This window comes from Tyto alba, unplaced genomic scaffold (genome assembly GCF_018691265.1).
Source record: "Tyto alba isolate M040663 unplaced genomic scaffold, T.alba_DEE_v4.0 Super-Scaffold_20, whole genome shotgun sequence".
NCBI lineage: Eukaryota > Metazoa > Chordata > Aves > Strigiformes > Tytonidae > Tyto > Tyto alba.
Genome location: NW_024881283.1, coordinates 4438706 through 4464399, shown reverse-complemented (window position 1 = coordinate 4464399; position 25694 = coordinate 4438706). Strand labels below are relative to the sequence as shown.

The 25694-nt window shown below is 45.5% G+C and overlaps 1 protein-coding gene across 7 annotated transcripts in view; it reads left to right on the top strand.

The window, feature by feature from the left end:
• HIVEP3 (HIVEP zinc finger 3) overlaps positions 1-25694 on the top strand; it is a 272629-nt gene that overhangs the window by 171044 nt on the left and 75891 nt on the right. For 5 of the 7 annotated variants that reach the window (XM_032987530.2, XM_032987532.2, XM_032987529.2 and 2 more), the window contains 2 exons: positions 250-344; positions 24441-24505. The gene's annotated coding sequence lies outside the window, so the exon portion shown is untranslated. The remainder of the gene's footprint in view (positions 1-249; positions 345-24440; positions 24506-25694) is intronic. The other 2 variants (XM_032987536.2, XM_032987535.2) reach the window with 1 other exon arrangement.

Sequence of the window (25694 nt, the reverse complement as noted above, 5' to 3'; positions counted from 1 at the left end):
GTGAACAGTACACCTCTCTGTGTATCACAGTGTGATGTTTGGTTTTATTGCGGTAACACGACTGTGTTCAGCTCCTGTTCAGTCTGTGATCTGTGGTAATCCTGAGATCCTTTTCCATAAAGAAAAAAAAAGACCTTTGTGAGCTGTTATTTATTTCCCTTGTGACCATGTCATTGATTATTCCTGTCTTAGCACTGTTCACCCATCATTCCTGAATTGTCTTTTTCTTTTTCTCTTTTTTTTTTCCAGACCATTTCTACAATTTATCAAGATCATTTTGAATCCTAATCCTGGCCTCTGAAGTACTTGCAGCCTGTCCCAGCCTGGTATCAGCAGCAATTTTAGTAAGCATACTATGTTCCATCATTCAAATCAATTATAAAGATAGTGAATTGTGCTAGAGCTAGCACACCTTGGACACTCATTCAATATGTCTTTGATATACCTTTGATAATACCTTTGGCAGTGCACACTGTGGCAGCATTCTGCAATGCTGTATTTGCCTTGAAAAATGTATAAAAGGCAATGCAACTCCTGGAATGATGAGATTTGTATCCCAAAGCAAGAGATTTCTTCAGCCCCTTTGACGATTTGTAATGAGAAATAATTTTATTTGCCATATCGGTGCCTGAACAAGACTGGTTATGTGCAGGGCCAGGTGTTTGTAAGAGTAGGACCTATGCTTTTTTGGAGAATCAGCAACTCAACTTTTTTGTTTACTTTTTTTTTAACAGTTTTCTTTCTTCCTTGGTTCTCAATGAAAAAACGCACCTTCTGTTCACACCTTGTCGCTGCCCTTTTGGAAATACTTGTTTATTAAAGTGTTTGGGGCTGCGACCCAGAGGGAAGGAAAGCAAATGCCATTTGTTTCATGACTTACAGAGCGGGGTGGCAGTTGTGAGCGGTGGGGGGGTGGGTTGGACGTGCTGGGGTGGCAGCAGGGACATGTCTGGGTAGATGGTCGATGTCCTTTGCTTGGAGTTTTGCCCTCTGGCTCAAACGCTGCGTTTCTGTATCAGTGGGCTATCACATAGGTTCATTTTGGTGGAGATGGTGAAGGGTGTAGTATCCCAGGTTTTACGGCTTTCCATGAGGTCAGGTAAATGAAGCTTTCGAGACTAATCTTATATTTATAACGGAAAGGGGCAGAGCCAGATGCTGCCCACGGAGACCAAAAATACAGTGGACAGCCACTGTTTATTGTCCCCATAACTATGGGTGTTTAACAAATAAGAAGTGAAAACAAAAACGGTGGATGTATCCCAAGGGTAATCAGTTGCAAATGAACTCAGACAAGAATTAGTTTCTCGTTTCTCTCTCAGGAGGAGTATAAAGCTGGGTTTTGCTGTTAGTTACACCTAAATGTATATGTGTTTGTCAGAATAGCTCTCTGTTTCAAACCTCCTCTTCTCCGTGACATCTGCTGTTTCTGGAAAGTTAGGCTTAAACAGGAAAAGTAATTTCTACTTGGCTTTCATCTCAGACTTCATAGATGCGATAGTGATTTAGGATTTCTAGCACCTGTGTCATAGGGCCAGAAATACTATTCCCATGTTGCAAGGGGGGGAAACTGAGGCACGGGAGGCCAGTATTGTGTTAGGCTCATAGAGTGAGTCTGGATGAGAAATGCTGACTCTTGTCCCCTCCTCTGTGACCTGTATGTCTTTCCCGAAGTTACAAGAATTTGAGAAGAAATTAAGTTCTCTGAACAAAGGCTTACAATTTGATATTTTCAAGGACTTTAACTACATAAAACCGATTTACTTTGGAGGAAAAAACCTTAAATATCCCTGTAGAGAGTACATAATGTGAATGATTTTGTATTTATTCATTGCATTTCACAGAGTGGATGAAATCTCTCCTGACCATAATGGAATTACGTTTGGATGTGCTGTCTACTATGGTGGTGTTAAAAGCAGGTGCACAAAGGGAATTCTTTTTGGAGAGAGGAGAAAAAAAAGCCTATGGTGCCAGTAAATGATTCTCACCACTGCAGTAATCCTAATCAGATTAATTAGGATGAATTTAGCTGTATGGTTTTTATTTATGTGGAATAAAAACATGTCTAAGGAGTCTTGTTTAAAACTTCTATGAGTTCTAGTAATATTTTTGACTTGTTTCACATGGTGCAATGTATAAATCTCTGGCTGGTTGAGCTTTTAAGGGAGAATTACATTGCATCCAGCATTTAGAGCCAGCCATTAGTTCTCCATCTCCTCTTACACCTTCTGTTGTCACTAAATCCATCTTCTGTCACCTTTCCCATATTGCCCATCTGTAGGTGGCCCATCTACCTCTGTGATAATGCCTTCAAAGATGTTTCTTCTCTTCTTGTAGCTTCTTTTTGGAGAATTGTACCAAATCTCCCTTCTGCACCAGCCTAGTTCTGTTCATGACCTTTTGGTATGGCCAACTCCCCCTGTCTGTGTCGCATCCTTGCCCCATCCCACACGTGGCTTTTTCCCTCTGGAACAATCTGTAATTTTCCACTTGTGTCTCACCAAAAGCCATATCTTTCCTCATTTGCATATGCCACTGACTTTTACCATCACTTTTTTTACAGCTTCTTTCTCTTACTGTTTTCCATTTCTGAAAAGCTGTTCAGATTTTCACAAAACAAAACTGTATGGCATTGCATATGTGCTTGCCCATATGTATCCGTGTATAGTGGAGGTTGCAGAACAGTATCTGTCAAATGAGGTAATTTTCCATCAGATTCATCCCTCTATTCTCATTTCATATTTATTCCTTGGAACACTTCAATCAAAATACTAAGATGGCTTTGAAATTTACAAGTCTGAAAGACCAGAAGATTTCTCCTGTGAAAATAGCTGTGGATGCTCTGACCATTACTCAGTGTCTTCATCAGTTAAATGAGAAGGTTTGATGTCGTGGAGCCGCAAGCTGCAGCCACGTGCACTGGCAGAGGCTTCTCTGCAGAGGCTCTTCCCCATCACTTTTGAATCGCATGGGACCACTGTTTTCCCTTTTGTTTTAATTCAGCTTTTCTTTTCTTACTTGGTTTCACAGTGCCATGAACCTCTGGTGCTTTTGAGGTGTGTCCTTTGTGTTTGATCTTGCTAGGATTCAACAGTGTCTTCATCGACGAATTTTCCCGTGCGCTTTCACAAAAGGACCAAGAGCACAAGGAGGTGCAGAGTGGACACAGCACAGCCTGTGGAGGAGTATTTGCTCTTGGCAGAGATTTTATTATCTGCAGTGGTTTTTAGTGGATACCTGAGGATGTGATGTCCTCTCAAGTCCTTGTGTCAGCAGTCAGCTGGAGCCTATTTCAGGGAAAGAGCACCCATGGTGTTGGTGCCGGGGGTGCATGTGTGCAGGGATGCACACTGCTGCCAAGGGCTTTTCTTTTTGCGTTATTTTTGCGTTCCCTTCTTTTTGCGTTACTTTACTGGTGCAGGAGGGTGTACTGGGGGTGACAGATCAGGATGCGTCCTCATGTCTTTGCATCAAGGCTTGGTTTCACAGCGGCAATGGCATTTTGAATCAAGAGTCCCCATTGCATCAGGGTCTGTTTCAGACTGCGGGTTGGCTGTCAGAAGCTAAAACTCTTTCCCAAAGTTACACGCAGCTTTTTTCTTTACACTTTTTAGTAGGAAATATGCTGTTATTTCCAAAATCTTCTTTTTCTCATCCCTTTACATTCCTCTCTAAGCCCTGGCATTATATTACATTGGCAGTGAGGAGTTAAGACCCATTTTGGACCTCCTCTCCTCCTTTTTTTTCAGTGTTTTCTCTCAGCTTAGTGGCATGCAGAAGTCCTGGTGCAGGGTGTGAAGTGCCTCTCCGCACAGCGGTGTGTATCTCTGCTCTTATGTCACCCTTTACCAAAATAGAGAGGCAATGTTTTTTAAGAAGGTAACACACACTCTATTTTAAGCTGCTTCTAAAAATAAATTCCCACACAACTTGGTGTTGTGGCAGCAATGTTTTATATTTTAATTGGGGCTGTTTTCTTAGGATGATTCATAGAAAGAAGATGAGCTTTACTAGTTTTACCCTGGGGTGAAACAACGTAGGTGAGTTGCTGATTGTACATGAAAGTCTATGAAGCCACAAGGACTTTTCCAATTAGCTTTACGGTTGCTGGCTTTTCCCCTAAGGCTGAAGTGTCACTTTAAACACTGGACAAGCTCTTTCTCCTGGAGGTGTCTGGAAGCTAATGCAACACATTCTGTATGTGGACAGTGTCCCACAGTGCTTTAGAAAGTTGATGGCATTGTCACATTAAATGAGAAATAATGACTAAGGGAAGTAGTGAGGAAAGAAACAGTTCCTCTGGGAAATAAGGTGGAGATTTAAAACTTGTTGCATGTGCTCAGAGCTACAGGGAAGAAGTACAAGAGCCAGAGATACTGGGTGAGGTGGAGGAAGGCATTGCAGAAGTACCTAGAGAGCAGAAGACAATTCTGCATTCCCACACTGTCACTGAGTATCTCAACATCTTGGGGGGAACAGCTTCATTGCTGTAGCTCCCAGCATGTGGAACAGGGTTGTTCTTTTTAAACACTGAGCAGAACAAATCTTCTTTGCTGAGCTACTTCATGGTCACTCTTGCCCAGCCAACCATGTGAGCAGCTCACAAGGAAAATCTTTGGCCTCTTGTCCAACGCCAAGATGTGTCATCTCCTGGGGTTAGTGCACACATAGAGATGATTTAGGGATAAATGTGAAATAAGGAGAAAGAACTGAAAGAATTGAAGGGAGAATAAATGGCTCAAGTCCCCTGAGTAGACTATTCAAATGACTGTCAGTAATGGTGGTTCTTGTATGTCTGTGAGAGTGGCAGGATCTCAAGGTTGTTGTCTTGAAGTCAGGTGACTTTGAAAGGCCAAATACCTTCAGAACTGTGCTCTCCAGCCTACTAGCTTTGGGAAAACAATAGCAACCAAATAATCACCATGCTGAAAGGCAATGCCATCATTTGCTCTTCCTGTAGGTTTGGAGCAGAGCAGCAGTAGGCTTGGCTGTGTCTGGTTGTGGTCCATGTCAGCAGGTCTCATAGGCAGTAGGTGACCCAGTGGCCACGGATTTTCCACCGTAGGCCTAACAGCTTCAGGGGATGAAAGAGAAAGTGCTTCCATGATCTAGGAAGACATAAGGCTGTGTTTACTCCACCCAGAAAACTTGCTCTTGTGCTGCCAGCAATGCGTCCAGTGCTAACAAGCTCCCTGCTAGAAGCCAGGTTGTACTTGGCTCCTTCCTCTTGCAAGAGACCTCCAGTGTGTCCTGTCCTCTCACTGGTGCACCTCAGCAAAGGGAAACACAAGTTGAAGAAGACCTGTTGGCACCTGAGATGTCCAGTTGTGTTTCAGGGTGATTGTTGTACCAAGCTTCATGTGCCTGTCCCACAGAAGTTGCAAACATGACTTTTCTTCTCCTCCGGACCTCTTCTGTGGTGCAAATTTACTACAGGACATTAATACATCATGGGGAGACACAGGGGAGAGTTTTTATTTAAAGCAATGACTGTACTGGTATCCTGGTGTACCACAGATGTCCAAAAAGTCCTGGCCATGTGGGGATGTGCACATCTCACTGCTAAACAACAGGAAAGCAGATCATAGAAATGAAAGGTTGTATGACGATGTGCATAAATCCACAGTCTGATCCTGTTTTCTTTGAGGTCAAAGCCCTCTTGGTGCCAGAGGATTGGGTGCTAGTCTGTAATCTTCCACCTCCTCTGCTTCTCATACAAATATGCCTTCCAGAGCTTGACAGCACCCTCAAGACCTCTCGCTTCCTAGAGCTTTCTGTGGTGGCATCAGCCTGCAGCATGCTGAAGTGGAGGAGGCAGTGACCCTCTTGCCCTCCTGGAAGGAGTGATGAGGCTCCACCACACAATTCAAGGGAAAGATTGCTGCATGGGATGTGGGAGGAAATATTGCTTGCTTACAGCATGGTTCTTTAGAATGGAAAAAGAAGCTTATCATGATAAAATGAGGCAAAACAGGACGTCTGGGCTCAGCTCTAATACCGGCTTGTCATGCAACAGTTCTCCAGGATCCTGTGTTTCAGCTGTAATACAGCAATGATGCAGTTCTATTTTTGTGAGGCTGTCTATGATTTGCTGTTGTTGGACTCGGGATCCTGGGATAAAACAAGCTGCTCAATAAATTTATTAAGTTTCGAACTGGCAGTAATGATAGGAGCAGAGGGTCAAATTAGGCTTAATGCTGATCTTATTTACTCATCATTTCAGGAATGGCTGCCTCAAAGACAGCATTCTCCCCAGTGCAAAAACAGTTAAAGAAAATCAGAATTGTTATCAAGGCAAAAGCGTGCAAGGCAGGACCTTCGCTGAGGCTGAGCAGAGGCGTATTGTTTTTACTTGCAAGGATACCAGCTTTTTAACCTGGTATTTCCTTCATTTGTCTTCATTAAGAAAATGACAATTGGAGTGAAAATGAAATACCCCAGAGAAATAAAAGCCCTTCAACCCCTGTTGATTAGATCTGCCCAGCACTACAGTGCAGCCCTTTCAGATAAGTTTGTTCTTTGCGTTGCCTCGCTGTTGAGGGAACGCGATTGTTTGCAGAGCATCAAAGCTGGTGAGCGGGTGAGATCATGAAACCAAGTGGGAAGAGCCCTGATCTCACCTGTCTGTGCTGAAATTCAGAGTTTTAATTAGCTCACCAGGATGGTGGGGGGTCATCAACATTAATGTCTGTGCCCTCAGTGCTGCTTGGTCAGGGCTTGGAGGTGCAGGGACTGGGGAAAGTCCCGCTGCCGAAGAGTTAATTCCAACATAATTGTCTCATTCTCTTTCGGAGAGGAGTTTCTGGTGGCAGCCTGCAGGGCCGGGTAAGACCCGTGATTGTGTGTTCTGGCAACCGCTTTGCAATGTGAAATAAACACCCTTTCGTATAATAGCATTCATTGAGCATTGTGCCTGGGAACCCATCGAGACACATGTCAGCCCCGGGCTGGGGAAGCTTCCTTCTTTTGCAGCTCAGCAAAATATTTATACAGTGTCTTCTAGTAAACCAGTTCCTCCATGCTGCTGGGGAAGTGGCTCCGGAGCTGGTATTAATGCCTGACCTTGCTCTGAGTCCCTCCTAAAATAGTGAGTGCAGCTCAGCTCCATTCAATCTGCCAGCCAGATGGAACAGCTACCAAATTTGCTTCCTTGTTAGGTTTACTTTTTAAAGTGCTATAATAGCCCTGCAGATTTATTGTTGCTTTAAGAAACTGGAACATAGCTTTAAAAACAACAGCCCGCGTAGCCAGTCCTCGGGCCATGCACTGGGGAGCTAATAGGGAAACTGCAGGGGCGGATGGTTGTGTTGCACTGAACTTTGAATCTCGGGTACTGTGCACTCTGTGATTATTAAGCCCTGTAGTTGCTAGTATTTAAGAACACTGTTTGCAGTATTTAAGAACAACATTTAAAAAATCTTGATGCTACATGAAAAGTAATATGAATTTTGCCATTGGCAGATAGATGGATGTGGGTACTGGAATGTCAACTAGTTTGCAAAGAACAGAAATACCTTTTTTTTTTTCTTCCCTGTGACCTTCAGCACCATAGGGTCTCCATGACCAGAGAAAATTATGATGGTTTCTGGCTCCTGACCATTGCTGCTCATCAAAAGCCATTCCACAGTGACACAGTCAGCCTCTGCAGACCGCAAAACCAGTTGCAGCTAGAAAGTTTGTTTAAGATGTATAGAAGGCTGATTGAAAAGAAGCATGTTTCCAAGAATTCTCGATGTTTTGGTTTGTGTAAGGTCTAAAATTTAAAATATGTTTCTCTTACCCCAAATAGATCCCAAGTAGTAATTGTAGGTAGGGAATTACAACATATATGGCTGGGTTTAGGAAGGGCCCACAAAGATCTGTTCTTGGCTTGTGATAGGGTATTTCTCCTCAAAGAGCAAAAGCAAAACAAAAAAACCCAACTGATATTTAATTTTATAGGAGCAGGGTTTGGGCAGTGAAACTAGACAAAGTAAGCCTAGAAAAAAGGAACAGAATCTTACCAGAGAAGAAATCGATCACTGGAACATCTTAACTGAGAACTGCTGCTTCAACCACCATTTGTAGTCTTTGATTCAGGACTGTTTTCTATTTCATAAGAGATACTGAAGCTCAAGGACAAGTAATGAGTTTGATGCAGAAATGTCTGAGAGATTCTGCAGTCTGTGTTTAGCAGCAGGTCAGGCTTTATCATTTATCATGCTGTTTTCTGGTCTTAACATTTGAGGACTTCTGAAGACTCTGTGAGATTGTGGCATCACATTTTGAAAATCAACCTTTCAATGTTCCTGGAAACGCTTATTTCAAAAAATCAAGAGCCTTGACTACAGTATAATTGTTTTCCTGAAATTCTTTATCTGTAGTGCCCCATAAATGTGGGCGTGAATGTTGTTTGCTGTTCAGTCTAGGGCTAAGAATAGGAATTCCCAAAACAAATGCTGGACTAACTGCACACCAGTTAATTGCAGTTAGGACTCAGCATCACAGACTAGCCCATGGAGCCCCCGCAGGTTGTAGAATTTGGTTTGTGAGCTGTGCAAAAGCTCACTGCGAAAACAAACAAGCTATTTTGTAATTATCGTGCAGTTCATGTATTTTTAATTTAACACTTTTGCATCCAGGCTTCAACTTCCCTGCTTCTTGGATGATCATTTTTAATTTCTGGGACCCTTCTCTTAAACTTCAGGTTTGGTTGTGAGAATGCCACTTACTTTTGCTGTGGGAAGGAACAGTATTTTCCAAAGTGACTTTTAGGAGAAAGAATAAAAAGGGAAGGGAAAAAAAAAAAAAAAAGAGGCATGTTTCTTTTTGGCTGTATGATCAGATTGCTACTTCTCTGCCCAAGCATCCTCTCTGCAGCCGGAGCAGGGCCATATTTACAGCTCTCCTCCCCCACAATCCTGTTGCTCATGAATGAATGAAAAAGACTCAAAGAGGAAAATTTTGCAAAGCAGAAAACCAAGGTTGTAATTTCCGGTTCCTCAGAAGAGGGCTCCTACCCAGATGGCCAATGAATTGCTCGGGTTCCTTCAGCTTTGGACCCTGTTGGTTTCGGGTGAGCAGGTCTGGTAGGCGGCGGGGCGTTATGAAGCCCGAAGGATGATTCAGCATCTTCCACCCCAGCTCGGGGTCGGGCAGTGGTGTCTGCACCATTCTTGCAGCTCCACCTTCTGGTCCGTAGCCTGGCAGGATGGAGGGGCCGTGGGCCTTGCAGCGAGCGTGGGGGGAGGCGAGCCAGCGGGGTCACCACCTCCAGCCTGGGAGCGGAGGAGTGAAACTCCTGGGTGGCTTGTGGCCAGCGACCGAGGTGGTGGCGGAGCTGGGGGGAAATCTCATCAACCTTCAGGCTGTGTTTTTCTGCAGGGTTTCCGAGCCCTCGGGGCGCTGGGCTGTGACTGGGGTGCTGCACGTTGCGTACCGGGGGTGTGGGACCACATCCTGCACCCCGCTGCGGGGCACACCCCGTGCGCCCAGGGCCAGCGATTGCAACCGAAAGGAAGCGTGCAGAGAAACTACTGATCCTGCAGGCCGACCTGCCGAGCAAGGGGCGAGCGGCAGAGAAAGCAGAAGATCTAGTAGCTACCTGCCCTTTCACACCGTGCCGCAGGGGACTTCTCTCCTGCTGCTCATTTTCCCACCCTGGCAGCGTGAGAGCCGCTCATTTATTTCAGTGACTTGCTCTTGCAGAAGTTGCAGCGGTGTTAACCTGCAACAGGGCTGGTGTGGCTGAAAGCTCATCTGGGTGTTTCCGACTATGTCAATTGGTCTATTTAAAGACATGAGCTCTTCCTCCAGACCTGGCCTCGTTGTTTGTTACATTAACGAGAAATCTCCGAGTTCCCCTCCTTAACAAGATGTGACTGGAGCCGTCTGTTCAGAGGCAGGGAGAAACCTCATCCAACACCTTTTTTGAACCTGTCCCCCACTGTTTTATACTGGTACTGACATAACTGTCCTGTTCAGCTGCTGAGCAGACAAAAGACAGCCCCTGCTATCTGCAGCCTAAAGCCGGAGCGCGGTGTCTGCAGAGACAGCAGCCATAAAACAGACCTACACCACTATAATGAAGGTCTGCTTCATTCCTGTCAAGGCCTGTAGCTAATCTTTTTTTTTTTTTCTTTCTTTTTTTCCTGCTAATGCTCAGGCATAAAGCAGGAATGCTGGCCCCTTAATATATATATATATATTTTAATATATATTTTTTTAACCTTTCCTAAAGAGGCTGGAGGCAATTTCAGACTTGCCTCATCTACAAACACTGCTTTGCACATTGAGGGGAAGGTATCGGCAGAAGTCTTGTTACAACACTTGGTGCTTCTGTACAGGGTAGTTTTAACAAGTAGTTGTCTGTCCATGGACCCAGCAAAAACAGGTTGCTGTGAATAATCGAAGTGGTCTTTATGTTAAGGTAGAGGTAGTTGTGGTTTATTTTCAGAAGTCCTTTAAATGAAGAGTTGCTGGTTAGAGGTTTAGTGCTGTGCTTTATAGGTGGTATTTTTGCAAAAAATTGTTGCTACTCTGGGATATGCCAGGAGAGCCCATTGCGAATCCAGACGTGAGGATTGCTAGATCTAACCAAAGCATCTGGACAAAAATTGGGGTGTCAGTACTCTCATAAACTCCTCTTGTTTTTTTCATGTTGCTACAGCAGCGTCAGGAGGAAAGGTGAACGCTGGCTGAAGACCCATTTTGCCAACAGTTGTTGACTTGATGGTTTGAAATGTTGTTTTTTTCTAAAGTAGCCACTTAATCTAAACTTCAGATGTGTAGCTAGTTGTGATCTTTGACCAAAGAATTTCTTGCTTGCATTAAAATAACGACCTTTTTTTGTGATCTCTTAGCTGTTTAATCAGTTGGAGATTTCAACTTAGATGAGGTTTTTTGAAGCATTCTTCCTCCTGAGGCTTTGCAAAGCAGGAGGCTTTTTAGATCAATAGCTGAGGCATATGAGTAATTTCTGGATCTAGGTTCTCTGCAGGTTTAAGATCTGTTATTTTAATTTATTAAAAAAAGGTAACCTGCTTTTAACAAAAAAAATGAGGTTGGAAGTGTTAATGAAATTATTTGTCCATTTTTTCTTTCCAAAGACATTTAAATTCTTATAAAAATATCACTAAATAAATGTTTTGAAGCCTAACTGCTTTCTGTTGAGCCCTGTGCTAAGCAGAAGGAATATGATCTTGGATTTCCTGGATGACTATGCACATAGATATCCACTTTCTTTGCTAGGGAGGTGGGACCAGGCTTTGAAAAATGTTTATTTGCCTTGAAATCTTTAATATTTGACCTCCATATCATTTCCCTAATGCCATTCCAACTCAAAGCTCTGATAAGCTCAGTTGTGAAGCACTGAAAGATATTTTGAAGGTGTCTCTGGTCACCTGTGTGAGCTCATTTCTAATTAAACAGAAGTTCACACTTTATTTCATTATAAGCATGATAATAAATGTACACCTAATTGGCTGATTCTTAATTCATTAGCTATTAGAAGCGAATTCCTAAGTCTATTAGCATTAGAAAGTGGAGCTTTGTGTCACTGAAGTGGTCTCATTCTCCTGATCTATATTAAGATGTCATTTTGCTTATGGCTTTGATATCTTAGTATAATTTAGCCCGTCTGTGGATATGATAGCAGCATATACAGTTTGTGTTGAAATATTGCCAGAAAGTTAGACCATACATAAGATCCCTTTCCCTTCAATTTGGAGTAAGTTCTGTAACTTCCCATCTGCTTTTGACAAAAATGGTGACTCTCAGTGTCACCTCTCAAGTCACCAGTTCCGTCTGCAGGTACCTTCACCAGAGAGATTCCAGTGGCCAAGTAAATTCTAATACAAGTCACAAAAATTGAGTTGTTCCTCATGAATACCAGGTTGTCCAAGTAACCGCCTTACAAAAGCGAACAGGTGGATGTAGCAAAGAGAAATCTCACACATTAGATCTTCCTTGGAGGTGTTTGGGTGGCCCAGTGAATTCCAGCAGGGCCTCCCCCACGCTGCGGGGTTCAGGTGGCTTTGCACAGTTGTTTGGGAGTGGGATGAGGCTGGAAGCCTCAGAGAGCAGATTGTTCTGGGGTGGATCCTCCTGCTTGTCCTCCACGCCAAGTCCACGCGTGACCCACAGCTGCCAGGGTAGATGTTGGGATGGACTCGTATGGCTTTGTGCTCCAGGTCTGCATCCAGGTGTGTTCCTGTTTGGAGCTCTCAAACCTTTACAGAGGTAAAGGGAAGGAAAATGTAAGGAAGTGGCATTGTCTGAAGCAGCCTGGAGACTCAGAGCTAGGAAAGGGCAAGGTAGCACCAGGCTTCTTGTTTTTTAAATTGGCTTTTAAAACTTGAAATGCCTGCTATATGTAAGGCATAAGCAGAAGTCACCGGATTTTCATTTTGGTAAAGATCTTTCTCTTTCGTCCTGCTACATTGCTATATACTCAGTAAATTTGTCTCACCAAAGTGGAGATCCATTTCCCCATCCGAAACCACCTCAGCTCTCCAGTAGAGCCACCGCAATCCACTGGAAGCAGCAGATGCTAAGAGTGGTTATTTGGTCTGGCTTCATCCCTGTGTAGGAGTTGGGGATGGGGAATTCTTGACTGATAATTTATTCCAATCGGATCTAAAAGAGTGCAGACTCTGGTGTGGAGGAGATCCTGTCTGAGGTGGCGAAGGCGTGGAAAATCCTGATCTGGGTTTTCTCTCATTCCTCCAGTGAGTGCTGGTGCTGTGGATTCCTGAGAAGCGGGTTTATGAGGGGAAACCCAGGAATAGGTGGACACACAGACAATGGGGTACCTAAATAAATATTTTAATTTCATCTACATCTGTTAATAAGAGACCAATCACCTGGAAATTAACCAAAACACATTCTGTTTCTCATTAAATGCTGCTTTGTTTCACTGGCATAAGGTGTATTTTTGTATGTGCATACAAGGGACTTTTGTAGAGCTTGTGATGACAAGGAAGCAAACACTGTCCAGACTTGATTCTTTTCTTCCTACAGAACTAACAACATTCCCTCCAAATTCAGTCATGTTTTTTCTTTCTTTCCTGTTAAACAAATGTATGTCTTGATTTAAAATTATTTGTGCTTTTTGTGACTTGGCCTGGCCTTTATTGGCAGTACCAGAGTTCTTAAACGTGACATTTCCCTCTGAACCTCCATGCCCTTGGTGTGAGGAACACCAGGGTCTTCCAATGGTGATTTGTGTTCACACCCTACACACCTGTTTGCAAAGAGCTGTGCAGCTTGTAATTTGGAGTCGCTTATGTACTTATATGTGTATGTGTGTGCACAGACATCTGCCGTATATATATTATCCTTTCAGTGTGAGGCTTGGGGCATGTTACTGGGGAGGAGGAACTGAACGAGCTGCACCATCTATTGCTGGGGGTTCTGAGCACGCTGGTAGATCAGCTTCCATCCCCCCAGCTGCCAAGGCACGGCGTTTCAGCAGCTCTGCGTTGTCTGAGAAAATATTTATCTTGAGAAAAGTTGTGTTAATTAAACTGACTCTTCTACCAATTCCCCTGCCACGTAACAAAAATACAGGAAAGTCTTTATCAAGAAAGTTTTCAAGATGAGGGTGGCACGGGGGACAGGCAGGCACTTGCTCAGTGTGTGTAATATGGATTTCTTTTTTTTTTTTTTTTTTTCCCCACCGTTTCTGTTATGTGACAAAATATAAGTGAATTTCAATGTATGCTCCCAATGAGTCAAGATTGTTTCTGTAAATAGGAGGTTGCCAGCCTGGTGATCGGATCAGAAGCTCTGTGTCTGCCTGTAGGGAATAAAAGGACCATTTTCCTTCTGCCTTTCTTTTCATTGAGGATAGGAGAAACCCCATTGTCTTTGGTCCTGAATCAGTGGGGGAAGTTTTCTTGTTGAATTACTTCCACTGAGATTTCAGGGTTTTTTTCACTGTCACTTAAACAGAAATCTTTCAGCATCTCCTCTTTCTGTTTGGTTAAATAAGATACAGACTGGCATAGTACAGCGTTGTGTATTGATGCTGTGTCCAGAAAGTAACATGCTACTTTGGAAAAGCTCTCTACTGATTATTTTTTTTCTTGTCAGGGGCTGCGGACCGATGCAGTAATTCCCCCATCTACATCCTGCTTTTGTACCATCCTAATTCAGAGAATTAATAATGTATTTGCATTTCTATAGTATATTCTATCCTTACTGGATGTTAGAGCACTTGGAAGCTTGGTTGACTCAGTGCATCGCTTCCGATGCTGCAGTACTGTGCGTGGGGAGAGGGCAGCTGGGCGAGAGCATGCAGCAGCCTTGCACGGTATTGCAGGGCAGCAAGGAAAAAACCCCTCCTCTCCAACAGAGTGTGGGAATTTCAAGCTGTGGTTGCCCAGAAGGGCTTATAGGCTCTTTAATGATCGGTCCTCAGATTTCAATCATAAACTTCATCAACCTCCCAGCCTGGGGGCACTGATGTAGCTGTTCCTTGTGGGTAGGGCAGCTGTCTGCTTCATCTCCGCCTGGATTTCCCTGCAGACCTCCTAGCAAAACACCAGCGTCTTCCAGATCCCGATGTAGCCGGTGAGATCTGGTGAGGTCATGACCTGAAGTGATGCAAACTTTTCGCAGCGGCAGGGATTACCCACCTGGCATGCCATGATCTGGGGAAGCGAGGCAAAAAAATATAAGCTCAGTTTTTTCTTCTGTGGAGAAGAAAGCTGCTTTTTTCTGGCTCCGAGCCTCTGGTCAGACTGCAGTTATGCAGACCGAATAACTCACCCTGGGTAGCGTGGAAGTAGCATGACTTCTGGGTGGCATGAGAAATGGGTCTGCTCCGGTGGAGCTCGTACCAGAGTTACAAAAGCAATAGCAAGACCCTGCAATACAAACCTCATGTCCTGTGGCTCTGCTGGCTGTTGTCCTCACCGGGTTACAACTCAGTCCTTTTGCTGGAGGCAGCAGCACACCAGCTGTACTGAAGCCGGGCGGGCAGGGGAGGTGGCCCACTGCTCCTTGCCTCCCATCACCAGCGTCGTGGTGTGGTTACGCAGTGAGGCTGTGCATTGCTCTGTTTTATGGTGGGTTTGGTGTTTGAGTTTTTCTGAGGTGGGGGGGGCTAGAATTAAGGACAGATGGGTTCATTCCCACGTGCCTTGATATTGCAGTTTATTGGGCAAAAGCAACTTCTTTCTGCTCCCTTCGTGTATGATCAGAGCTTTCCTCCTGGCCCTTCCCTTCTGCGCTTGCAGCTCCCTGGGACAGTGGCTTAGCAAGGCAGGGCTGTGGGGTTAATTCAGCAAGGAGCTCCTTGGCTTTAGTCCTCGGCACCATGTTTCCTAAAGCCAGAGCAATGGCAAGCTTTATGGCAGGGGTACTTTATCAGCCTTCATGCCACCCTTTGCTTGAGGGGGAAGAAAAAAATCAGCAAGCTGAGAGGGCAAAGCTTTTTCATGTTTTCTGTGGAAACTTTCTGCTGAGCCTGTGTTAGTTTTGCTGAAGCCGTGGGGGAACGCTGTGGTGAGCAGGCCGGTCAGTTGCCTCGGCACGGAGCTCTGGAGTTTGTGCCCCACGTGCTTTTGGCTTATTTCAATATTGTACATGTCAAATGTGATACTCCAGATTTTCCTGGCTGCCTTTCAAACGCCTCTCACCTGTAAAGTAACAGTGGCTGGCATCTAAACTCTGGACGGATGCAGCTCTTGGCACAACCCAAGAGTTTGCTAAAACCCTGTAAATTTACTTTGTTTTCTCAGAGAGGGAAATAACAAAATCCAATAGATATTTAATGATTTTTATTTTTTTAAAAAGTATAAACCAGAAAACATTGAAAGGAAAAATAAAAAAATTAACTACGTATGGGCTAGCCGAAACCAAGTGGGGACACCAGAGTTGGGCTGTCGGTGATATATTACAGAAATGAAGCTGCCAGCCGTCGGCGAATGACGGCAGGCCCCCCCGCGTGCCGCCCAGGCGGGGTGCGGGGTGCTGCCTCGGCCGGCGGCGGAGCCTTGGCTCGGGCAGGAGCTGCTCCCGCTTCCAGCCCGGTTGGTTTCGGGTTGGCTTCCCCTGTGCCAGCAGCAGCAGCCGTCAGAGCATCTTCCCCTGCTAACAGCAGTGCGTTACGGAAACCAGCACAGCGATGCCCTTCGGGCCGCGGGGCCCTGGGAGTGGGGGGGGGGTGAGGGTGGGTGCGGGTGCCTGGGGGATGGGGCAGGTCGGGGTTTCTCTCTGCCTCCTCCAAGCTGCTCACCCGGCAGGCTGGGGGCTAGTGCAGTGTGCAGCTCAGTTCTGCCATCCCAAGAACACCCAGTTTTTCATATCTAATGTGTATCTAAAGGGCAGGAAACCGAAACTCCTATGTAATCTTGCACAAATGGATTCATCAGAAAAAAAAAAAACCTAAGTCATTGGAGAAAAGGGCGTCAGTTTGTGTGTATGTGTGTGCTGACATTGAAAGGATGGCAAATCAAAACCGGTGAAATCTTAGCAGTTGTTTCTGTTTTGTCATTAAAGCAGTGAATTGATTGAGCACTGTGTGTTGTTGCATAGTTTGATGTGTATGTAGGCGTACACAAAGGTGCAAATGCATTCAGGAGCGGATGCTTTATTGCCCTGTTTTGCTATGCCTGCATAGAGAGAGGGAGCGTTATTGTGGGCTTGGACTGTAATTCTGCATGGGGATAAATGATAATGCAGCTCGCAGACACCAGCGACCTCCACTCCCAAGGAGAGATGTTTTTTGTATAGAGACGTTTTCTGTAGCATTTCTTCTCGCTTCTGTATTCAAAGCAAACTGGAACCTTTTTGTGATGTCAGCTTGAAAGATCACTTTGTCATTTTAGTGAGGTTATACAATAATCTTGGAGTCTGTTTTAATTTTAGTTTGGTTAAGTTTTATTGCATTTTGCTTAATTGCTTCTGCTTTATTGTTAATGAGACAAAAAGCAGTTTGTGTAATAGCTCGAAGAGTAAAATTATCAAGGAGCAGAGATTAAATTTGCATGTTAAAAGTTTCTTTTTATTGTTTTTATTGTCTTAAAATTCCTTGTTTGGTTTTCTTCAGTCTTACAAACCTGTTGTGCCCTGAAGGCAACATCCCTGACCCATCTGTGTCCTACAAGTACATCCTTAGGGCAAACTCCTCTGGACCACGGCAGAAGGACGAGTTCTCTGTGGTACACAGCCCGTACTCACACTTGGTCAAGGCAGCACCTCACTGCCTGAGCACTCCGTCAGCCCTTCATTTTTGGTCACTTCTGCAATCAGCCACAAGTAGCCCTCTGTTATATTTATGAAATACACCAAAACTTCTTATTTTCCCTGTTGTGGAATAGCTTCAACTCTTGCAGTAACCATCAGAAAACCAGAGGCTGAGTTAAACAATACAGCTAACAAGCCCATTACACTTGTTGCTTGGGTGGTTTCTTTTTTTCGTTTTTTCATTTTTTTTTTTTCTTTAGTGAAGCCTGAGGGAAATACTACTCTCAAGAAGCCCATGAAATGGAAAATAAACTGAAAAGGAAATGATATTAATTCAGCTGGTGAGCATCATGCGAGAAGCTAGGACATGAAGGCTTGTGCCTGGTGTTAGCCCTGCTGTGGCGAGCTGTGGAAGGCTAAACAAGTTATTACTAGCTCTGATCTGAAAAGAGCACAGGTGCAACCTTTTCACAGAGCCTTCTCTGTGTCCTTATGAAGCAAAACCATATGGGAGTTACATAGTCTAGCGTGGGGTCTAAATCATGGGTGTCAAAAGCTGTGTGTATAAACCACTGGAGAATACTCTGCAAGTAATGGGAATTAATCTTATTGCACACAGTCATGACTTCCTTGCTGCCATTGCCTCTTTTCTGTCATTCAGTACTGTTTTGCATAGCGATTAACTGACCATCTAATTTACATAGCTGAAGGCTTGCCTGCTGGTTAACCCCCTACTCCATTAATTGTTCTCTTGAAGTCAGGGAGAGAAGAGGTTCCAAACTGGTCCCTTATGGACAGCACAGTCCAGATGTGTGAGTAGGAGCCAGGATCAGGGACTTGCTGCGTATCATTGCAGGATAAAAAGAAATACGAAAAGTGCTGGGACAAACTTGTTTCCATTTTGGTAGATGATTTGGGGTCCAGTTTTTGCATTGAGCGCTAAAATCACTGTTGTGTTAATGTGATAGTAATTTTGGTTCTCAAATACAGATGACACACTCTGCCTGCAGCGTGGCGGGGTTCTGGGGCTGGTGTGTATTTGCATAGGGCTTGATAAGATGTGTGCAGTGAGCCCAGACTCCTGTGCATGCAAAATGGCAACCTCGTGGCCTGTGCTCTACCTGACTTGCTGCAGTTCTGCCAGCCAACCTGGCTGCCAGGGTACAAAGGGTCTGGCGGGGACCCCTTCGCGTCCCAGCGGCTGCTGACAGGTCTTTTCAAACTGGAGCCCTGTGCTATGAGAAAGCATTGAGTATGATGTCTGAAAGTTGGCCTGTTACCTATTTCTTCACATTTTGGCAGCCTGACCGCTGTTGTGGTTCGTCGGTCTTTATTCAGGTTCCCGTAGTGCACTTCCTTCTGCTCCGTCCCAGCCCTTGGGTTCACCAGGCAGTGAGAGGACCCAGTTCCTCAGGGCGGGAGAAGCAAGGTAGTGACTAGCTGCAGATACAGACCTCCACCCTCCAACTCCAGAGCTACTGAAGCAACTTTTATACCAGTAAATAGAAGAAGCCAGGATCAGTTTTCTGCCCCTGAGGGCCAGTGACACGGAAGGACCTCGCTCCATCTCAGTGTCTAGGCTTTGTGTGTGCTCTCTGCAAAAGGGCGAGCTTCGTCTTGAAACAAGGTTCTGCTTCTCCCACAGCAAAATAATCCGAGGCACCCCTTGTAGCTGCCTGAGTTTTGTGTTACACCGCCACTGCCCGTTGACTGGTTGGCTTTTGTGCAAGGCACATGGAGAAGTGAGCAGCCAGTGTGCAGTGATTTGTGCTCAGCAGGACTGCCCGGACATGGCTGTGTGCATCCGTGGAGGGGGGCCAGGTTCATCGATAAGTCAGGGGAGGGTCAAGGGAAACCATTTTCGGCTGATCTCTACAAAGCTTGCTGGCCATGAGACCAGGGACTGTGGTATTGACTAAAACTTCATTCCCCACTGATTCACCCTGCAATTATGTGATTGAGCAGAAATCGTAAACTCCATCTGAACTGTAGTTGTCCCTTTCTTTTTTTTCACTTCTGTGGTTTGAAACTATGTAGGAACGTTTTGGAAGGTTTCTCAATACATGAGTTCAACCATAAGTCTCAGCAGGGGGAACATATTATCAGAGAAAGGCAATTACTGCTTTAGCTATATGCAAGACACATTACCTTGGCAAGAATCACCATCTTGCCAATAACTGGCTTCCCACTCTTGGTTTGGCAGGTCTGGAGTGTTCGATTCAGATGAATTTTGAAAGAATCATTACGCAGCAGTAGTTTCAAAATATGAGTTTACTAATGACTTTCTTGCACCAGTGAGTGTGTGAGAAGTGAAAGCAGCAGAGATTTTTACAATCCTCTGGAGGAGATGTGACGGTGATGCACATAATCCTTCTTCACAGTCACAAACGTTGAATGATTCTTGAGGGTCATCTTAAACATGGTGAGGGAACTTGGTTTTCTTGAGTTTTGTTTGCAAGAAAACAGGATTAGTTTCATTACCAATGTAAAAAAAAAAAAAAAAAGGAACACAAACCCTCTGGAATATAGGAGTGGTACATTGGCATGCCCCTCCTGTCTGCAGGAGCCTGACTTCTAATCCCAGTTGCACGAACTGATGGAGATGGAGCGGCCGTGAGCTGGTCCAGGCAGCACAGGCGAGGCTGTGTGCAAGAGCTGGCTCTGCCCTAGAGCTGTACCAAAGGTTGGCACCGGCTGGGGCAGAGCTGAACAGTGGCTTCTAAGGTAGGATGAAACTTCCATGTTTTCCGTGTTTTGTGAGTGTGCCCAGGAGGAAGGGAGCTCTCGGCTGCTCTTTGCTGAGTCGGGGTTCGTGGTGCCGAGAGCCTTGCTTGCTCTCTGGCTTTCTGGTGGTGATGCTCACCAGGCTGCACAGGGCTTGTTGCTGTTTTTTTTTTTTTGGTTGGTTTTTTTTTTTTTTTTTTTTTTTTTTGGTTTTCCTTCTCTTTTAGTTTCACTGTTGATATTTCTGGGAATATTTAGCTTTAAAATATGCAGATTTTGCAATAATTACTCTGTTGCGACTCAAATGCTTTTCTGGAAAAAACAGTTTTAAGTTATGAAAATATGATTAACCCTTCACACGTGCCTTGCTGGCAAAAGGCAGAGTTGCTTTTGTTTGTCTGCTTGCCTCGTGGTGGGTGCAGGCACCAGTGCCCTTTCCTGCCTGGAAGGGTGAGAAGGGAAGTTGCTGAAACCATGTGGGGTGTGAGTAAAAGTTAATAAGCACAGCATTCAATTCTAGACTTTTTAATGAGCGGAGAAAGTCTCATGGATGTCTTTCCGTCTGTTTCTAGTTATATGGATCTCTGTTTATCTCTGTGGGTCTCTCCCTTCCCGTAGTATCCAAGGGCCTCACAGACATTAATGGATGACTCACAACACATCTGTGAAATAAGGAAGTATCCCCATTTTAGAAATGGGGACTAACATGGACCAAAGATGATATGACTTGCCCAGTTTCACACAGGAAATGTGTAACTGAAGTGGGAATCGAGCTCGTCACTTGAATTTAGCACTGGATTACCTTCTCCCCTCAGCAAGTCCACAGCAACTCGGCAGATGTTGCACGTGTGAAATTGGTTTAAGAATCAAATGTGTGAATCATGATATTAGATGCCTGAGTTTGTAGCTTTAAAGCAAAAAGCTGCTACTTCCTAAGCAACAACAACAAAAAAAAAAAGGCAATTTTTTTTCTTTTTGTTAATTATTTATTTTCTAACCATCAGCTGCCTCTGAGAGAGACTAAAACTTGCTCTGGTTGTCTGTCCCTGGATTGAAGGGAGATCTGGCAGGTGCCTTTCAGCCGGGCAGGGTTTGAATGTGCCGAGCGGGTCGGGCAGCGGCAAGGTTCGGATGGATGGAGCGGGCGGCTTCCCCCGGGGAGCACATCCAGCCTCCCGCTGCGCGGCCCTTCCTGCTCGCCTGCGCCGTGGCGGGTGCTTCCCCGGGGCAGCCGTGCCCGCACCTTTGTAATCGTACACTCCATCCTGGCTGGCAGCCTTTCCCCCCCCTGCGCCTCTCGTCCCTTCCCCTCCCTGCTTTGCCTTTCCCGCTGCCTCCTCTGCCAGCAGACCGGGGACACGCGGTGGGGTAAGTACGGCGTGGGACACCGGCTGGAAGCAGGGCTGGAGGGGAGGGGGCCGTGGACGGAGACGAGCCGCCTGAGCAATATTCACACTTCATACGGATACACTCGTTTTATCATCGAGCCGGAGGAGCGCAGGGGGAGCGATCTTTTGCCGATCCCAAGTGCTGCTCTGAGCGATGAAGGATGCGCTATTTCCTTCTGTCACTACTTTTTCAACCACTTCGGGAAGCAGCATTTGCCCCAGAGCAGGGGGGAAGGGGAGCTAGTCAGCATGGAGGTCCCCTTGCCCCTGTGCACTTTGGCCCCACATGCCCGCTTGGAAGATCTTCAGCTCCCATTAGAGCAGAGTCCTCCTTCCTCCAGCACAAGCGGATGTTGGAGAGGAAAGAGGAGCGCTGCTCGTTCATGGCCCCTTGGGGAAGAAGGGAGGAGGGTTGAAGAGCCCCACAGCTTCTTTTCCCCTTCAGTCTAGAAACTGCTCTTTTAACTGGCATGATGCCATTGTTGGCAGTGGTTTGGGGAATATCTTACTCAGAGGCTGGCCTGAGGACTGACTGTCCAGAGCAGGCACCAGAGACATGATGATGCTTTATGGACTAAGAGACGGGCGATGAGACATTAGGAGCTTTTTCAGAGCCCATCAGCACTAATTGGTGCTGTACATCTCTTCCCGCAGCGGTGCCCATGTGCCTCTGCCCTGCTTTGCTCACAACCATCTCACATCCACCTCGGGCCACCTCCCCTCTTTCCTCTCTTAGTGTGTAAGCTGCTCGTGGCAGCATTTATTTTCTGTGGTATGTCACACTAAGCGCATCATTGGGACCCACAGACGGATAAACTGTGGCTTGTGGAAATAGCTGATCGCTGGGTCCAAACCCTTCATCAACACCAGGTGTGACCCTGAAATACCAGTGTGACCCCCAAATACCAGTGTGACCCCGAAATACCAGTGTGACCCCGTGGTCTATTGGTACATGAAGTTCAGCAGTGAGTCTGCCCGGGTCGTGGCTCTTCACCCAACTCCAAGCGCTGTGCTGAAGGTGGGAGCAGGACCCGGGGTGTGCTCCTCTCTCCACCGTCATGCAGAGCTGCAGGGTGGAGGTCCCATTTGTTTCTCCTCTCTTTGACTCGTGAAGACTGTGCTTCTGGCTGCAGGGTGGGCCAGCCCTACCTGGAAAGACACAATGCACCATGCTGGTGACGGGGCTGGAACAAGTCTTGCGTTTCATCCCCATGTGCTTCACGGCGGTGCAGGGGACACCTCTTCTTATGGATGTTGCGTTCATAACACAGCATGGAGGGACCAGCTGATTGCAGATACCAACAGGATTTAAGTGGTTTGAGTAATTGTGTGAGACTTGACTGGATTTTAGGAGGCATGGCCCCAAGGGAGGTGGAATTTCAGCCCTCTTCCCAGCCAAGCGAGTGCTCCTTGTGGCAGGGTTTGTACTGACCGCAAGATTCAAATGGAATTTATGACACTTCACCAAACTTGTTTCCACTTTGAGCTTGGGATCTGGGAGGAGACAGGGCTGCATTCAGGCACTGCAGTGCCATCCATCTGCTGTTTTGTCCTTCCTGAACTTACAGCTTCTGGGATTCTGGATGGCAAAACTGGAATGAAAACCTAAGTGGTGAAAAAATTACCTTTTTCTCATGGCTGTGGATGGACACGCTCCTCAGGCAAGAGGAGGCTGCTTGACACAGTGTTTAGTTTCCAAACTCGCTGTCCTTTAGATGTTTTTATGTCCCAATCTGCCTGGACAGAATTGGTGTCTGTGTACAGAGGTGCACATGTTCATTGGGATGTCCTGGCACATGCCATGGGCTTCTGCTCTCTGGAGGAGTGGGCAGGTGAGGTGGCTTCCCGCTGCAACCTCATCTTTACACAGCTGGTATTGGCACAAGAAGGTAGCACTGGGGCTTGCAGCACTGTTTTTCCAGGGGGATGAAAAGTAGGGAGAGATGGAGATCTGATGATCATGATCAGGTCTGTGGTAGCAGGAGATTGGAGCGATGCGAAAGTTGCAGTCCGGAGTTGGACACAATATGATAAAAAGGCAAGGTGACAGCAAGCTGGGATTGAAGGCAGATTGAAGAAGGTGGCAGGAGTGAAGCTCAAAACTTTGGGAATGTTTGGGCACATGAGCCTTTTAAGTCGGAGATTGTCGTGCAGCAGCCAGCTGAGAAAGGAGTTACTGTCTCTGAACATGAAGCCCCTTGAAGCTTTCATAAATTCATCACAAAGCCTGAGAGACCTTAAACTTCTTATGAAAACCAGGGTTTCTGTGCAATCAGAATTGTGTTCTGGAGGTGCTTTCATAAGCAGTATGTGCTGCTGCCCTTTGTTCCTTCAGTGGTTCAGAAACGCTGTGACCATGTAGGAAAGAAAGAGAGAAATGTTTAGTCCTGATTGTGTTATTTTCTGAGCTGAGCTCTGGTGGCATGTTCAAACCCCTCGGCTGCAGGGTGAGTTGCCCAGGTGCCACTGGAGACAGGATTTGTGACAGGGACATCAACTTGGAGAAACCATACATTCTCCTGTGGAGTTGCAATGCTTGTTGTCTGTGAAGGAAATGTCTTTTTCTTTGTACATATACTTGGGGCATGGTCTGTTACCCAGGGTCATATTTTAAAGTAGATCTTCATTTGGAATGTTGCTTTCCTATATCTAAACCTGATCCACGTGCAGATCAATTCAGTCATGTTAGGAGCTTTGTGGAAAGTAAGTATGGAGGAACTGAATGGTTTACTTAAAACTAAAGGTGGTCTAAATGCAAAACTCGGGACTAAATATGAGCTTTGGAGGAAGGGCTGCAGCACCTTGGGTGCTGATCTGAATACTCAACATCTGAGCAGACCTGGAATCGCTGCCAGGCTGTGGAGCTTTTGCATCTGCCCACGGCTGACGCCGGCCAGGCTGTGGTTTCCCTTGCAGCCTCGGCCGGGAGGAGGAATACCCCCATGGCAGTGTGTTTTCTACCAGCGTGCACGTCACCCTCAGGGTAAATGTGCTGAAGGAGGTGAGTGCGGTCACCGAGGGCTTCTCCAGCTGTTGGGACTGAGTTTGTGTACTGTTTTGGTTACCAAGCAATCTTCTCCATCAGGGCACCTGATGTAAGTCTTGTGTGCTCACTGCTGAGATGGCATTTTAATATACATGCTGTTTCTTTTACAGACTGAATTGAATCGTGGGCAAGCAAAAGAGAGGCACCGTCAAAATTACAGACTACCAAGTCCACTGTAAGTAATCTCTGATTTTTCCCTAGTGACTTATCCTGGATATGTGCACTGCCCTTTGCAGTGGATTCAAGCTGGGAACAGGACTTGCTTTTCTGTTTGTCTGGATTATTTTGCTTTTTCTTCAATATATTTGAGCAACTTCTGTCTGGTGAGTCCTCCCAGTGCTACAGTAGCATTATATATTACTGAGACTAATTACGAGAGGTAATGACAGGAGATCTACTACTACTGCCCACTGGTTGCATTGTAAATCCCTCTCAGTCATAAATCACTATGACTGTCTGAAGTGGCATCTGGCCTTTTGTTTTAAGCTACACTTGGGATCTCGTTGCATGATCTCCAGGTAGCAGAATGCCCTACCACCCTGTACTTTGCCCATCACATTATCTGCTTTTGTAAGGCATGAACTTGCAATTTTTTTGTAAGAAATCAGGGAACATTGTGAGCTACTGAAAAAAAGGATCTGGTTTCCCACAGATGTGTCTCTCCAGATTGATTCATCTGTAGATTAGAAAGGGGTAAATACGGAATGTGGCTTTTCTAGAGACAGGACAATTTAGCGACTGCCAGTAAGAAGGGAGTTGTACCTGTCCCTCAGTGGAGCAGAAATAGAAACCTGTGCTTTGCCCAGTTCATTCACTTTCACAAAACTTGTAAGATTTTAAAATATGTTTAGCATATGTCAAATCTGTTGGATAAAGTTGGCCAAATGGCTTAAAAGCTATCATGAGGAATAAACAGGCAGATTTTCTAGGAGCACACCAGGCATTCTCACCTGGCATCCTTAAAAGCAGGCAAAAATTTGATGTATAGAAGAAAATGCTGTTAGAGTTGGAATAACTTCCCACTAATCACACTGGATCTCTATCTGGCTGGGTCAGGACCAAACAGCAGAGAGAATCCTTCCATCTGCTTGAGTAGTGCAAGAAGCAGAGTTTTGCCACCAACAGAGTTATAAGGATCCACTGTAACAAGATGTTTCAGTGTCCTGGAAACAAAAGGCAAATGACGGGAAACCAAGCATGGCAGTTTTCCTCATGTCACTTGAAATAAATTAATTCTGGAGGCCAACCACAACATAGAGAAAAGCCTGATGCCTTCAGATGTCTTTTCAGTGATGTTCCCACCTGGAGCTTGGGTGTCAGGTGCAGCCTGCAGCATTTCTCTTCCCACTTAGGGGGGTTCTCAA